General features: G+C 45.8%; 1 protein-coding gene across 2 annotated transcripts in view; it reads left to right on the top strand.

Annotated features, from left to right (window-relative positions):
* The first annotated feature begins 4,164 nt into the window (after positions 1 to 4,164).
* The window catches only part of MAP9 (microtubule associated protein 9), a 470,608-nt gene continuing 460,357 nt past the window's right edge, over positions 4,165 to 14,415 (top strand). For both annotated transcript variants that reach the window (XM_069631321.1, XM_069631320.1), the window contains exon 1: positions 4,165 to 4,290. The gene's annotated coding sequence lies outside the window, so the exon portion shown is untranslated. The remainder of the gene's footprint in view (positions 4,291 to 14,415) is intronic.

The raw sequence follows: 14,415 nt of genomic DNA, 5'->3' as shown, positions 1-14,415 counted from the left end.
TCAGGTAAGAGTCTGTATTACCCAACACTGTCCGGTAAAAGTTGCATGAGTTTAACTTGTTGTTTTCTCTCCCTTTATAGGTGCAGCATATGAAGATGAGGCGTATTAAAGGGTAATGCCTCTGGTGGTAAATCAGGAAAGCCTATGGTGGTAAGAGATTTTATTTGTCGGCTCTCTTGGCTCACCTTGTTGTTTCTTTTGTGTTCCCCCAGGTGCTGGAGTTCGATGAAGAAAATGATGGAGGCAGCGCCGAGTCGAAAGATGCTGTGGACTGGTGAGTATAACGGGGCACTGCTGCTGGCGATGCGACGCGTGCTGGAATAATGTCCTTTCCAGGCTCGGAGACGTGCTGGATCCGGAATCAGGTAAGGAATTAAAATAATGTCAGTGATCTAAACTTTTCTTCCTTTTTCCCCTTTTTCTAGGAGCTCAGATTCGAGGCGGGCGTGGCAGAAGACTGGATGCTGACTTGCAGGCACGGTGAGCGTTACGCTACAGGATGCAGAATAACATGAAGCGTATGCTGCTGTTCGGGCGTGGTTTAAATAGCCTCCAAAGTAGTTCCAGGTAAGATGTTCCCCAGAACCACAAACGAGTAAAAAATAGTTCCTGTAACAAAATAGTCCCATCCAGGCCTCACGTTGGCTTGGATTCATTTGCAGCATGGTCTGCATGAGGTAAGTAATGTCTCTGAGCCTGGACTGGTTTCTATGATGAAGCCTGGCGCTAAGGCGCCAGGACTGAACACAAACAGCCCCCAGCTGTGGCTGCTGGTATTTTAACAAGTATCTGGATGCCTGCTCCTGGGGCTGATGAACTCGATCCGGATGCCCGGGGGTAGGCTTCATGACAATCCCTCTCTGACCCACTAACTAATCTTCCCCAACACTCCGTTTTCTGATGCCCTTGAGCAGCTGGAGACTATGAAAATAGCAGTGGTGCATGGTATAAATCTCAATAACATAACAGAACTGTGATGCTGGAAATGCATGGGAGCGACTGGGCATCCATATCTTTGTCCTTTATTGCTTTATCATGTATGTTCTGACTTGTTTTCCTCACAGGAGTTCATGTGGGACTCCTGGTGGCGCGGTTCTTCCTCTTTTTGGTTTGGTAACCAGACCCTTGGGATACCCTTATGGCACCCATGGGTAGAAGTACAACCCTGTACGCCTAGTGTATGCTTTTGTGCACCTGTGTGTGGCCAACAGAGCAGGGTATGGGCTGGTCGCAACCCATGCTGAATTTGACAGGTGCTCTAAGTATCCTCCATTTGGGGTACCCAGGCCCTGCCATTGGAATCAGCTGATTCCTGAAAGGAAACAAGATGGCCTCCGTGGCCTCTTGCTTTCTATTGCCTGTTACCTTGTATTCCCGAAGTCCCAGGAAGCCCTGACTCTGTCCCTTCCCCCTGACTGGATGTTGGGTGGAAGTTCCATATATGGTATTGTGGGAAGTCCAGGCCAGAGTGGCTGAAGCCTTCCTGATGATTGTATGTTGTGGGTACGCCCATGGGGTGGGACCTGGGTGAATGGAGTGTGTGACGAATACGCATTCCGTGTTGTGGGTGGTTGACACAATGACTGAGACAGCCCTGCCCAAAACTGGTATGAATGCAGTGTGGAGTGTTGAATGGCGCGATACTTGTCCAAATCCACATCCCGTGTTGTGAGTGCCTGGATAGAGAAGAATGGCCTGAATGCACTGTGAGTCTGATTGGCTGCCTGACTGCCTGAATGCCCTTCTGAATGATTGGTTGCCTGAGTGTGACCCAGCAGAGTGAATGGGAGATCAACAGTATATCTCGGGGCCTCTCACTGCTAGAAATCGTTCAGAAGCTTAAGTTGAAACTGATGCTTAACTTTGAAGCCCACTGGAAGAAGAACCGCTGCTGCTGTCCTTCGCTAATCTGAAAGCTGCTGTACCTTCAAAGAACTGATCCAAGAGAGGACCTAGCTAGGAGACCTCTTCCCGAGCTACGAGGGACCACCGTGCACCAGCTGATCTTTGCCAAAGATCCCTAGACGTCAGACCCTCGAAAGGCTGCCGACCGGAGACGGGGACTGCTGCAGAATCACAAAGTGAAGCAACCGGACATTGAAGTCCATCAACATCGAAGACTGCCGTTGCCGACCGGAGCCGCAGTGCTCCTTTGCCTAAGAACATTGAAACAGACTCTTTTGTTCATCCTCATCGACCGCTTTCGTAGCCGGAGAAAGTCAAGGCCGCCGATGACAGAGGAGAACCCACCGGTAGATTTCCCGCCACCCGAAGAACGCAGAGACGCCGACAACTCAACGCCCCCTTGCTGGGCTAAAGTTCTTCATTAACTCTTTGCAGCAACGAACACTCGTCATCGAGGTGAACCGCACGCCTCTGCTTGCAGGACGTTTTCGACCGATCATCAACGAGCACTGCAAGAACCGAAGCTGCTGTCGCAACAATAGTGTTCACTACGTCAACGGTCCGTGGCTCCTGCCTTAAAGGGAGCCGCTCAGGAAGGATCCGTCGACGACTCGACGTCGAACCCTGCTGTTCCAGGTACATTGGGGTTGTAGAACTATTTAGAAGGAAATAAGACTCTTGTGAACGATATATGGACTGGGCATGTACAATATATCTTTATTTACAGGTTGCCCAGGTGGGGGGCTTCTCATACAGAACTGTGCCTGGTTGGAGGGGCTGCATATTCTGCCAATTGTTCCAAATAACTGCTTTCCTCCTATGTCTATTGTTGGTACCTCTTATTAACTGATTTGAGTGACATTTGACCAACGTACAGTTGATGCACTTTAATGAAATCTGATAGTAATTGTGGGTCCACGTAGAACTGTGTATATATTTGCCATTGTAGATTAACGGAACACAAAGTGAGTTATTGTGATTGTGTATATAACCTTGAACCTTAATTATATAAAGAAGTGTGTTTTCACTAATATAGTATGTGGACATTCCTTTGTGGGGGCTTGGGGACAACACTGTACTTAAGAACCAGCCTGCATCACCTCCTGAGAGCTAAGCCTTGATTGCTCGACTACGTTACCAATAATAGAGAATTTTGGCTGGGGTCCTCTGTGCCTCTCCTCTGCCATATAGAGAGCAAGAGTACAGACACCCCCTCCAGTCTTTACAAGAACATTTAATCAAAATAAAAAAAGATATGGCCTCTATATTCTTACTAGATGGAAATACTTCCCAAGACCTAGAACCAGGAAAACAAAACATGCTTTTAAAATCATATTTTACAGTCCTTTCCTTGGCTCTTGTTGGAACTAGCCTTTTATTTATTCATTTTTATTAGATATTTATAATGCGCCTATACAGCAAAAAGGTGTTTCAAGGCGCGACAAGATAAAAAAGGGTGGTGGAACAGCGATGAAGAATAACAAAAACAGTCCTACTTGTGTTATTCGGATCATGCAAGTGCAGTAACGAGAAGTGCAGGGGAGTGGGAGGTTAGGGGGGACGGTCAGAACTGATTGCATTAATGCTAAAATGGGAAGGGAACAGTGGAGAGCACGCAGGTGCTGGAGGATGGGAAGGGGGGACTCGTGGGCTAAGTGGGTGCTGGGCGCCCAGCGGGAGCGCTTTCAGCAAGGGACGCACGTCAAGCTGCATCTATTATGTCACTTAATTTTACCTTCAAAGTACATTCCAACATTTTAGATCGGCCAGTGGGGAGCTTTTGAGATGTAAAGTGGGAGAATTGAGTTTCCCCTTTGACTTGCATTAGTATTATGGACATTTTAGGAGGAAGCAAGTAGGGTGAGTTTGCCATTGATTTATGCTTCAATATTCTGTCAGAAAGCAAGCTCTCTTTCGGAAAAACTAAAAACGTCAAAACAGCATGTGTAAATCTGCGCGTCAATCTGAGCAATCTTCGCCTAAACAGCACATCGCATAACCTTTGCTTGCTGACAGTGACTGTCCAAAGAGTAACATACTCTCAAGCCTACAAAGTCTCATTAGAAAGGGTGGCGAGCCCGCAAGCTGCTTACAATCTGTTCTGCAAACAATCTGTTTTGTAGCAGGTCACTTCGCTTGTACCAACTATTCAAGTAACAACAAATGCAGGGCAGGCCCGCCCATACTGCAAGACCCGCCTCCTTTTCACTGTAGCCAGCGCAACTGGGTGCTTGTCTGTGACGTACCTTCCGCTGCTCGGGCCCGTTGCCTGGTAACGGCAATGGCTTCCCAAGCAGAGAAGAAATGATCTTGTGAATGAAGAGGCGGAGAGAGAAGCATCTGCATACCAACCAGCACCAGCGTGTTATCGAGTGGCACAAGACAGTAAGTAGCGAGAGCTTAAAGCCCAACAGAGACCCTTTCCCGATCGTCCCTCTTTAGCTACATCACATTGCGGTAGGCATTGGGTGCAGGCGGGCTTCGCTTTTCATTTGAGTGTGCTCACAATCTCCACAAAGCATCAGGGAACTGCAGTCTTATTTTATGGTACCCCTGTAGTGGCTGCTACCCCTACTGGACTTTTCCTGTAGATGCCCACAATTCCTCCCACTCTCATCGTGTTCTCTTCATGCTAAATGGCCCCCTTAGGTCTGAAGAAAACGATTCACTGACACATGCCTCATGATCACGTAGAATTGGCATCTCCAGAAGCGTTTTTCCTCTGTTGTTGACGTATCCCCGATCTGAATAGGAAGTATGCGAAATGTAAGTATGAGGAGAGGACCAGTGACGTAACATCTAAATAATAGAGCTTTGGTGGAAGACAGATGGCGTAGAGTAAGTGGCCTTGTGTTGTTTACAGTTTGCCAACTCCGCATGCTCTGCAGCGTAGATTAAGAAAGTTGATATTTTCTCATTCTCGACCATGTCATTGAAAAACACGCGATTTTAAATGGTCTGGCGGCCCCATCTTTGACTGTCCTCTGTGACGTCTGATCAGGATACGTTTTATTTCTCAATAATTCGTTAGTTAAGCCATTTTTTTTACTTTTTTTAAAATCCATAACTCGGCAAAAAAAAGAACAAGAGCCAGGAAGTCAAATACTTCCACACATTGCGCATTGTTTAAATATGACTTCCAGATGTTGAGCATCAGAAGTATTTTGACACTTGGACATGGTTATTATATTTTCTTTGCACATCTCCCCCGAAGCTACTTATGGCCATATTGGGACTTTTCTACATCCCACCTACCCTCCTTTTTTTATTGTCAGACTGAACGCATTTCTCGTCCAATCATTTTACCTAGCCATTAATTCAAATTGTTTGCAGGGAATGTCATTAACTTATACGTTTATTCATCAGTGTATTTTTCTGAATTTTGTGCCTTTCTCAGCGAAAAGGGTAAATGAACCACGTTCCATATAGAGCTTAATTTTCAAAAAAGTGTAAATTGTTCTGAAGGGACAGTCTATATTTGCACTTCAATGCGCGTTGTTTCCCTTTGTGCAATTTTGGTTTAAAAAAAGTGTTCAAGCTGGGGCAGTGTCAGTTGAATGCCTGTGAATGACTTCAGAAAAAATGATGGAAAGTGTCAGGTCTGAATGTTGTGATCCCTGCATCTATAAGGGTGGAAAAAGTGAGAATTTGTTAGTTGGTATAGTGACTCATGAAAAAGTAATGTCCTTTCAACCCCCTGCCATTGTATTGAAAATGTGCATGCATTATTTGAATTCTTAGGTCTTTCTGACTTTGTCAATCCTGAAATTACCCCGGAGTACAGCAATTGTGAGATCATCAAGGGTATGATAAGCTTCTGAAAAATGCTCACCAACTGGGCTCTTGTTTGTGCACACTTGACACTCTAATGATGGAGGTTCATGTGTTTATGTAGATGATTTCTAGTTTCCCCAACATAGTGGCCCCGCCTGGGACATTTCACCCTTTCGAGCACTTTATAGTAGTGTGGAAGGAGAGAGACAGGGTGAAAATGAGCCGGTAGGTTCGGGTCAGCCCCTTGCTTTTTTAGGAGAGGGATGACCATGGCTGTTTTGAAAACCACCGGAGTCAAAGGACAGGTTGTAGAGTTCAGCAAGCGACGTTGGCCTGGAAAACCCCAGATCTATGCAGAGGATCAGGAGCCAGAAAAACTCAGACTCAGTAACAGCAATAGACAAAGTGAAAGGCAAACCCCAGCTTTATTAACATCCAAAATAAAGCAGGGGCAGCATACAAATAAAGAAATGTCACTCTCAGAGATTTTCATACGAAACAGCATCTTATAAACCAAAAACACATCAGAATGACAACATAATGATAAAAAACCTAAGGGGTTAGGTTAGGGGAACTGACTACATATGTTTTCTATATGGGTTACACTTCTAGTTGGTTAATGCTTAACTGATGGCTCCTCCTAAAACCACCTCTAAATTGATAACAACAAAAACACATCATCCTTACAATTGACTATTGGTTGGCACAATACGTACTGGCAGGCCTAACACTGAGGGTCCTGGGTTACAATTCTAATTGGTTAATGCTTAACTGATGGCTCCTCCTAAAACCACCTCTAAATTGATAACAACAAAAATACATCATCCTTACAATTGACTATTGGTTGGCACAATACGTACTGGGTGGCCTAACACTGAGGGTCCTGATTGGTTGGCATTCTACTGATTTAACCATGGACAACTGACAGGTCATCAAAACATGAGCCAAAACAGGAGTAGAGGAAGACGGGTCCACAGACTACTTTCTTTTCAATTAAAAAATATACAGTTCCTTATTCCTATGTCATCAGCCAGGGTAATCTGTCTGTAGTTGGCCTTGCATGGTACCTCATGTCTGGGAATATGTGTAAGGAGTGAGTCATGTCTCATATCTGTGCTTCTTGCTAATGAATGGACAGCATTCTTCAACTATGGGTCACGTGTGAGAGGACCGCATTTGTAATTATTTGACCCTGCATTTATTGGAATTTTAGCTTATTTTAATGCAAGTGGCATATTTTTCCCTACCACTAGGGACTTTCTTGATCCCTTTCCTATGAAGTCTTTGGCTTATAATTATTCTGCCCCTGGCACTCAAAGACTTTTTTTTGTTCTTTTAATTAATCTGTATTGTTGGGAGGGACTCCCAAGGTATGCCAGAGTATGGCTGGGGGTCCGCTTGACTTCAAGGGCCCAACGCCCTCAAGGACTCCGTCAACATCAAATAACAAACAGCGGTTTATTGCAAATAAAACCAACAGGGATCAATCTCATCTCTCCAAGATGCGCAGCATAGTTTTGTACAAGCATGTCATCTTTACCTGGGCCCTTCCCCGAAAACCTATCATCACAAGGGATTGTGTATCGAGAGTACTATAACTTATAGGAGGACCCTATAGGGGTTATTCTACTGGTTCTTGCATGTTAGGTGGCTGGCCTGTCCTGTCCCCAAGAAACTATCTTACATTGTTGCAGAGTAATGGGCTTCCTATTGGTTCGTACCCTTTGCCATCCACCCCTAGCGTTCTAAGCAGTGAGTGGTTAGAGTTCACCCCCCCCCAGACCTGGGACTCAAATCAAGTTCTCAGCCCTCTGTGCACCTCTTCAAGGTGATGTGAACAATTGTCTATATTGCAACTTGTGTGTACCACCTCTGCCTAATGAGAATGCGCGCCTCAGGTTGAAACACTTGTTGCTGTCTGCGTCTGACTTGCTGGGATCGGCTCTGCTTTCCCACCAAATGAAAATTGATTGTCTTGGGTTTTTGTTGTAAATGTTGTGTAAATAAAGTTTTTAAAAAAAAGAAATAAAAAAAAAAGAAAATAACTCTTGTTTTTCAAACTGTGGCGGATTAATTTAATACACATCAATATATTTTACACCTGTACATATACCATGATATGTCGAATCGGATGATTAAATCATATAGTAAAAATGTAGGTCTAAATAGATTCACAAATAGACTTTACATACAGGAACACCTTTTTGATGTTAATGTTTCATTGCTCCTCTTTGTTCCCATAGTTAAAGGAGCTCCTCTCAAGTTTTCCTTCCCGCCATGAATGACTGTCCATTGTCTCGTTTGACTGTGCCACATGCTTAGAGACTACACATTTGACCTCTCCAGCTTACATTTATGAGGATTTATTCTGTTTTTGTGCAGCTGGTCCCCTTGTAGTCTGGAGACTGGAATATGTCCGCGTATCTCTGACCTTGGCTGTGAGCCTGCTTCATGCTCTGTGCAGCCTCAATCCGCTTTGGTCGTCTCATGCTCCGTGGCGTGAGGCCTGCTGTAATGTTCCTAACCTTTATACTACAGTTTCCACATTGTCCATGTTTTGCTAGGTTCCCTATAGGTTAGTTGTGCGTGGTTATATCAGGCTCCATATATACTCCTGTATGTCCACTCGATCATTGTTATAAGCATCTGCAAGCTTGCTCAGGATCTCTTGTGCCTTGCGGTTCTGCGTTACTGCATTTGGCTATTGCAAAAATAATAAAATCATTGACAGTATGTATATGTATATTTCCTCTAGCTATAGAACTGGGTACGCATGCTCTTCATGTATACGACTGTGTGTTTGTGTAATGTGGTGCAGGCCTGTGCTTCATGTCTAATGCTGCTACGTTGTGGTGTCACTAGTGATGTCTGCATCGTGGCTTCTTGGTGCTTAGTCGAGACTCTCCATATAGGTGTCTCTGTCCCCGATCTCTGGTTCTTCACCTATACCTGTGAAGACTTGCCTTGTATTCAGGCTGTATGGCTGACTGAGAGGGTATCTTTCAGTGTACTTGTCAATCATTGGTGCACTCGGGATTCGTCCGAAATAAGATGGATGGCTGCAGGCATTTCTGGCTCTTCATCGTGACATGAATCTGGGGGTGATGAGGGGCATCCTTGGGACCCTCTCTTCAGTCCCCGTCTGGTCGACCTGTCGACCACATCCTCATATTTCACACCTGTCACTTTTGGCTGCCATATCTTCGTTACCCCTCTGAGGTGTCCATAATAATTCACATGATTGTCAAAAGTCCAGTCCATATAGCTGCATACTGCTTCTGGTTTACACCATACCCATATTCCTTCATAGACCTTAGTGTACGTGGATTATCTAGCTTCATCGCCTCTAGTGGGAATAGTGGACAGTTTGCTATTCTGTCTCTCAGCTTGTCTCTTTCCTCCAGTATTTTTGTCCTTTTCGTTCCGCCTATGTTCACATCCATCAGCACCTTTATACCAATAGTTTTCTCTGCTGTCTTTCGGCACTGGGCAATACAAATTTTCACCACGCATAGTGTCTTAGTGCCAGTATCAGTGCTTCTAATATTACCGTCAGCCCATCTGATAGCCATGATGACATTGATGATGACAGGAATGCTATCTAACTCTGGTCCCTCCCAGTCCCCTTAGCGTCTTCCTCCATCTTGGCATGCATCTTGGATAGCTGAGTTACTGCTTCAGTCAGTGTGCCATTCTCTTCGTCGTTGGCAGGTATGAATGTTCAACAGGAACTCCCATTGCTGTAAGCAGATCCAGAACATATCTATTCTGGCGAGCCATCAACCTCACTGCTCGCAGCTCTTTTACTGCGTTGAGCCCATTCACTTTAGAGTTTATTGTCATCATAATCTCCCACTGTTTAATCTTGTCAGGGTCCGGCTTGACTGAGTTCCACAGGAGCTGATGCTGGCCCCACAGACCCTCACCAAGAGTTCACCTCTCAACCCTAAAGTGAAAGCTGAGCTGAAAACCCCAGGCAAGGGAAAGGGGAATTTGGATAAAATAACAACGGAGATACTGCAGCCCTGCAACCTTCTGGTAGGCTCTGGTATCTGTAGTAACAAACACACTTGGTTACTTAGACATCAGTGTAAACCTTTTTCTCTAAATGATTCTTTTAAAACAACTCTAACTTCTTTACCTCTTATACCTCTGTTTAGAACTTAGAGGTTAATTGTCTGTAGAGAATATCTTGAAAACTTTCGTAATGTTTCGGTGTATATTGTCACTAGCCATTCCAGTCTCTTCAAAATTCTGAAGAAGATGACTCTTGCAAACACCTTACAACCTTAGATATTCTTCTTTGACTTTAAGTTCACTTAACTCCATAAAATTTACATTTCCAAATACTCTTGAGAAATACAGTTTTTCTTGAAGTATTGAATTCTCACTGCATTCATGCGATTAACACGCGAAATCACAAAACGTGAACAAATTGTCCTTGCGCTAAAAATTACACGCGCACTTTAACAATACACGCGCACGTGAAACACGCATTTTTAACAATTCACATGTACGTGAAACACGCGCACTTTAACAAATTCACGCGCACGTGAAACACGCGCACTTAAACAATTCCACACGTACAGGAAACACGCGCACGCTCTGAAAAAAACTACGCGTTCAATCGCCAACTGAAACACGCGCTAAAACTACTCGCGCTCAGTTAATATGGACTCGCGCTCTATCGCAATCCTACACGCGCTCTCTTACGTAACGTCGCACACGTGAAAAATATACATGCACTAAAAACTACTTGCGCTCAGTTAACATGGACTCGCGCTCTATCGCAATCCAACACGCGCTCTCTTACGTAACGTCGCTCACGTGAAAAATATACACGCGCCAAAAACCACCCGCGCTCAGTTGATATGGACTTGCGCTCTATCGCAATCCAACACGCGCTCTCATACGCACTTGCTCCCAACGACGTTGCTGAAGTCATGAAGACTTGCGCGCACGTTAAACAGTCTTGAAACACTGTTCGCACAGTTTACAACTTTAAAACTTGCGCGCAGTCTTTTCAATTGTTTTCTCCTTATTGTAAATAAACTGTAAACGTTCTTTCTCTCAGTAAGCTTTAAACTTCTAAACTCTAAGTTTCTGATAAACAATAGAAGTTCACTGTGAAAATCTTTAAGCTTTAAAAAGGAACAATCCCACCTGATGTCTTAATCTCTCTGGCTCAGCAAACGATTTTCTTACTTCTGTAGTAAATCTTCTGAACTCTGAAAGGCCTTACTTAAGGAGCTTAACTAAAACACAACCGGCCACTGAATTACTTTGGATGAAAGGCAGTTTAGAATCTTGCTCCCCTCACAAGAATCCTACCATTATCCTTTCCACCAATCAGACAAACCAAACATAGCATTGTTCCTCAAACCAATCAGATTAAGTTTCTTTCTCTCCATCTTGACTTGGGCAACCACAATGTTAATTCTATGCACATACTCTTCCTATTTACTACTCAGCCAGCCATCCCTGACAAATCTGCACCCATTTTGCGTTTGCATACATCTGGAATGCTGGAACTACTGACGCCAAGAACATTTGGGTCCTGCTGAATAACCTATGCTCTGGTAGCACTTCGTCTAGAGCAGTCTCTGATGCTTCAGAGAAATAGTTAATGCCTCTTTTCACTCTGCTTATTTCCGCCAACTTCTTCCCTTTTCTTGTGTGTTCTTCTTCCACTGCCCTTTTCTTCCTTTTGTTAGTGTCCATCTTTGGGAAGTCATTGAACTTTATATCCGTGGCACAACTAATTATTGCATATTGATATGTACCAATGAGCAAATTCCTCCCCAGTTGGGTGGCAGTTTCTCGTATGCCTTAAATCTGCATGCCCAGTAGTGATCCATCAGTACTGCAGTGTCTATCTTCATCGCTGCATGCTATTCTATGCTGCAGAATCCTGTATTCTCTCCAACCTTCTCTTCACCGTCATTTTGGTAACAGAGTGCTGGCATTCTCAGGGGTATTCTAGGCAATGGTCCAGCTTCGTTCTCCAACCAAGTGAGCAACTTTTTACTCGCATCGCACTCCTTCAGGCACTTGTCATTTTGTTCTTGTACCTTGTTTACTGGTGATTGTGCTAAAGTGTGTGCTTTGCTTCCCACTACTCCATCCTTCCATCCATCCTTCTGTGGGCAGGGCGTTTCCTTCAACATTACAGTATCTTTGTCTCCCTGTTGGGGTCCGTCAGTTATATACTGTATTGCTTCATCTAACTGCCAGTAATTATTTATCGTGTCGAGAGTCTTTATGTAACTGTCTATATACAGGAACGTTGCTTTAGACATCGATCTGAATGTTGCCGTTTTCCCTTGAAATCTTCCTTGATTTGTTATCATAGACAGATACATCAGGCATTGGGCTCTTGCTGCTGGTATTTCAGTTGATGTAAACATTCTGGAGGCACTCATGGCGTAGGGAATTAATGAGCAGACTTAACAGCTTTTCCTGGTGGTTTCCTTACCTACTTTGGATGCCTCGTCTGCAGGCTCTCTCTCTCTCGCCAAGCCATTCCCTCACTGTGGCTACTATCTATCGGCCACCTGGTCGGATTTCTTCCTACCTCTCTGAGTGGGCCGACCTCTCCTCCTCACTCCTGGCCTCAACCACTCAACTCCTCCTTCTTAGAGACTTCAACATCCACCTGGATGCCTCCTGTCCCCCTACTGAACTCTTTTGCGACCTCTGCGACTCTCTCTCACTCACCATTCTCCCATCTGGCCCGACTCATTCTGGAGGGCACACTCTCGATGTTCTGATCTCTTCAGACCTTCCCCTCTCTGTCCCTCTCTCCACTCCTCTCTCCTGGAGTGATCACTTTCTCCTCTCCTCCCACCTCACCTTCCCTACCCCTCAGGCAAAGCCACCTTCATCACTGCCACCCCCCTTCTCGGTCATCCGACCCATGAAGCGCATGTCAGGTGAGGCTTTCGCTATCACCTTCTCACCCCCCTCCTTCGGCTGACTCCCACCCTGACACAGCCCTCTCCGCTCTGCTATATCTGATATTCTTGATATCCTTGCCCCTGTCATGAGAATCTGCCTGAAGCCCAAAGCCAAATGTAACTCCTGGTATGACTCGGATCTCGTCACCCTAAAATGCAAGTGCAGGGTGGCTGAGAGGAAATGGCGGGCTTCATGTTCATCCTCTGACAAACTGGCCTGCCGCCTGCTCCAAAGGCAATACCGGCTCTCCGTTCTCACCAAGAAGAGAGCCCTTATCCAAGCCAGCACATCTGCGGCATCTAACAATTCGGCTGAACTCTTTAAAATCTGCAAGGAACTGGCCAACCCTGCTACAGTCTCTACCTCACCTGTCCCGTCCCAGGCCCTCTGCACGGCACTGGCCTCTCACTTCATTTAAAAAACTCAGGACATCCTGTCCTCTCTCTCCTCCTATCATCTCCCTCCCTCTATTCCCTGCTCTTCCTCTGGCCCTTCTGCAGCCACCCCTCCTCCCTCCTTCTCCGCCTTTCCCCTTTTTTCTGCTGACGAGGTTTCCAGACAAGTCCGATCTATGAAAGTCTCGTCAAAACAGGTTCACCCTTTTTCCTCCAAAACTAGGACCACATCCACTCCCTGGCTCCTGCCCTGGTTGACTTCTGCAATCACTCCTTAACCTCTGGAGTCTTTCCATCCCCCCTTAAGCACTCCCTTGAGCACCCTCTTCTTAAGAAACCCTCTTCCAACCCCTCCTGCCCGGCTAACTATCGCCCAATCTCCATCACTCCCTTCCTGGGCAAGCCCCTGGAGAAACTGGCCACCTCCCAGCTTAATCTCCATGCTGAATATGTTGGTAGTCTTCATGACCATCAGTCTGGCTTCAGAGCTGCCAGAAGCACGGAAACTGCTCTCCTGTACATCCGTGAAGACTTGCTCTCCAACCTTGACTCTAACACTCTGTGTGTTCTCATTTTGCTCGATCTCTCTTCTGCCTTTGATACTGTCAACCATACCATCCTGCTCAACTGTCTCCGTGATAACCTGGGTAACACTGGTCAGGCCCTGGCGTGGCTGACCTCTTTCCTCTCCAATCGACCCTCCCAGGTCCAACTGGGGTCCTTCCTCTCTGACCTCTTTTTCTCCACCTGTGGTGTCCCCCAGGGATCGAACCTCTCTCCCTGGATGTTCAACCAGTATCTGGCACTCCTTGCCCACCGCATCGCCGCTTTCTGCCCCAACTTTCAGTGCTATGCGGATGATACCCAGCTCATTTTCAGGCTACCCTCAGCCTCCTCCTCTCCTTCCCTCATCTCTGACTGTTTGTCTGCTATCCAGGAATGGTGTGCCGCCAATGACCTCTGCCTTAATGCCAGCAAGACTGAGATTCTACTCATCGGCACACCCACTCCCTCCTTCCCTGCAGCTCTCTGGCCAGCCTCTCTTGGCTCTCTTCCTGCTCCTACCTTCAAGGCAAAAAACCTCAGGGTCATCTTCGACTCCACGCTCTCCTTCTCTCCTCACATATCTGACGTCTCTAAGAAGTCACACTACCACCTGCAGAGGTATTCTTCCTTTCCTCTCCTTCCCCCAGAAGCTCACTGTCTCCAGAGCCCTGGTTCTCTCTAAGCTGGACTACTGTAACAGCCTCTATCTAAATCTGCCTGCCTCTACTCTCCGTCCTCTGCAACTCATCCAGAACAGGACTGGGAGACTTGTCCTTGGCCTCTAGCCCAGGGACCGTATCTCTCCAGGACTGAAATCTCTACACTGGCTCCCAGTGGC

Source organism: Ambystoma mexicanum, chromosome 6q, assembly GCF_040938575.1.
Source record: "Ambystoma mexicanum isolate Mex_15411 chromosome 6q, UKY_AmexF1_1, whole genome shotgun sequence".
In the NCBI taxonomy this organism is placed as follows: Eukaryota; Metazoa; Chordata; class Amphibia; order Caudata; family Ambystomatidae; genus Ambystoma; species Ambystoma mexicanum.
This window is presented reverse-complemented; position numbering and strand designations above follow the sequence as displayed.